General features: G+C 53.9%; 1 protein-coding gene across 1 annotated transcript in view; it reads left to right on the forward strand.

Annotated features, from left to right (window-relative positions):
- Nucleotides 1-1,675: 1,675 nt before the first annotated feature.
- The window catches only part of CUNH12orf42 (chromosome unknown C12orf42 homolog), a 172,261-nt gene continuing 171,341 nt past the window's right edge, over nt 1,676-2,595 (forward strand). Inside the window, exon 1 of the mRNA XM_029563331.1 lies at nt 1,676-1,828. The gene's annotated coding sequence lies outside the window, so the exon portion shown is untranslated. The remainder of the gene's footprint in view (nt 1,829-2,595) is intronic.

Below are 2,595 nucleotides of genomic sequence, written 5' to 3' on the forward strand. Positions count from 1 at the left end.
GGAGTGGGGCAGGGTTCAGGTCAGGACTCAGGTGTGAATACTGAATAACCATTTTCTTTTGATCTTATTCTGCAGAGAAATGTCTCCTAATTGGCCAACACAGAAAAAATTGTACATAGGATGAGTGTACTTAAAACTTAACTAGACCTGTTAACTACACCTTCCCCTGGTTGACTGAGGTTGGATTGCAGGAAGTGGCCTCTGGTCCCGAGGGTTAGGTTAAGTGATGCCCATGGTTACTGTGGGGACAGAAACTGTGTCCTGAGGGTCACCATGTCTGCTCTGTAGCTACTAGGCATGGTAGATTACCCCTGTAATCCCAACACTTGGAAGGCTGAGGTAGAAGGATCCTTGAGAGTTTGAGGTCAGATTTAGCTACAAAGTGAGGCTTGTCAAAAGAAACTAAAGAAAATTGAGAAATGGAACAATGCCTGTACTGTGATCATCTGTTGCTACCCATTTTGCAACACCAGACTCCTGGTTTAGCTGGGTTGGCATGTGTACTTTGTAATGGAATTAGATTGATATTCTAACTGAAATTTATTTCCTTTCTTGTGCACCTTCCTCTGAATAGTAAGTCACTTTGTTGCTCTCCCCCCTCCCCATCCTCAGTGAACATCTGCTGGCTTGGAGGTGTGGCTCCAACTTTGAGTTTTGTGAGACCCAAGCTTTGTAGCCCAAACTTGTCTTGAACTCAAAGATCCTGCTCCCTCAGCCCCCTAAGTGCTGGGATAACAGGTGTGAGCCATCATGCTTCTCTTTCAACTTTTTTTTTTAAGTGCTTTTAAGAAAACAAAAACCATTTGTTTCATATGTAACTATTTTGTTATATCAGGCACTACCCACAAACAAAAGTTTAACCAGCTTGGGCTGTTGGCTCATGTATAGGTAAACCAGAGAAGCTGAGACAGGTGGGTCCTGGTGAGTTTCAGACCTAGGTTACACAGTGAATTCAGGGCTAGCCTGAAGGTAGTGCATTTGAGGCCAGCATGGGGCACTATACAGAGCTGAAACCGTGTCTCAAAAACCCAACCAACTAATCACCCAATTAGTGTCCCCTCAAACAACCCAAATTAAAAACCCAAACTCCACTTTATCTTAGCCAAAAGTCTGAGAAGCGATACCCCCCCCCCAACAAAAACCCAAACTCAAAACACCCTTAAACCTAAGTCCTTGGTTGGGTGCAGTTTATAGAAAGCACCTTGTAGGAGGCTCAGTGCTTTTTCTCCGTTTAGCTGGGTGGGATCTCCAGGCAGATGTGAATCACGTTTGTGGGTGCAGCTAAGTCCTTGATTAGCTGGAGGCTTTCTAAAATTTCTTGGAAGTTTCTATACCAGAGAGCAAGACTTTGGCTTAAAGGCTTCCAGACCTGGGCCAGGTTCCCATCTACAGCCTTGCTCTGCCCCCTGCTGTTGGTTGCATTCAAGGGCGGAGCCATGGCTGCAAAGAGCATTTCAGGATTGGGGGGGGGGGGGGGGGGGGGAAAAATTTTAATTTCCAGAACTATCTCCTTAGTGCAAAACCAGCCCTTTTGATACAAGATCAGCAGGTGCGGTTCATTCTCCGGGCGTGACCCTGGCCGCAGAGCCCACTGTCAGAGGTGGGGTGTGGCAGCTATCTGTGACTTTGGTGGCGGGGGCGGGGCAGGGTTTACTGGCGATGCTGCCCCACTGTGGTTGCGCGGAGACTGTCCGGCTCTCCGAACCGCGCCTCGCCGTGTCCCCAAGGCTTGGGCAGTGTGGGCCAGCTTGCGTGGAGGAGGCTGCGGCGGTGCACACGCGACAAAGCCCCCGGAGTTGCTAGTAGACGAGGAGGTCTGCTCTCGGAGGTGGGTTGCTCAGAGCTGGACCCTATGCTCTTCCCTCCAGGAGACTCCAGCCTCCTCGGAAAATGGACGTGGCTCTGGGGAGGGGCCTGAGGAATGGGGGCAGTGGGACCCGCCACCGGTGGTCGTCGGCCCCCCTCCACCGGGCTGGACCAGTCTCAGGGTAGAGGACAGAGAGCCCCGCCCCCGCTCCTGCCGCCAGGACCGACCGAGACGCACACGCTCCTTAATCCTCCGCCCCCGGTTGCCCGGGCGACGGCCCAGACGAGCAGGTGATGCATTGACAGCAAGCAGATGGTCCCCCGCGGAGGCGAGCGCGGCCCACAATGCGCCTCGCACGGTGATCCCACTGTGCCACCCCCGCCCCGCGGCCCGCGCTGCCCGCATGCTAATTCGGCCCGGGGGAGGGGTCGGGGGCGGGGCTGGCCGCCCGGGGCACGCCCCGCTGCTCTCTGCAGCCGCCTGGCCTCTGGTTTCTAAACGCTTTCCCCAAATCTCCGCGGAAGAGCGTTCCTCCTCCTCACTCCCACCCAGCCCGCTTCAGCTCTCTGCTGCTCCACGCTAGCCCCCCACTCTTGCCTCTTTCTCCCACCTGCAGCCTCTGCCCATATCTGCATTCTTTTAATGGCCAGTCTTGGAAGACTAGAGGAATGGGTTTAACACTGCCCAGCCCTGGTCCCTGTTTCTAGAGCTGATGTTGAGATTGCGAAACGTGTGGAGACACCCACCTCCCTCCGCCCCTCTCCGTCCCCCCCCCCCTTTACTTCAGA

This window comes from Nannospalax galili, unplaced genomic scaffold, assembly GCF_000622305.1.
Source record: "Nannospalax galili isolate Female #2095 unplaced genomic scaffold, S.galili_v1.0 scaffold415, whole genome shotgun sequence".
NCBI classification, from domain to species: Eukaryota; Metazoa; Chordata; class Mammalia; order Rodentia; family Spalacidae; genus Nannospalax; species Nannospalax galili.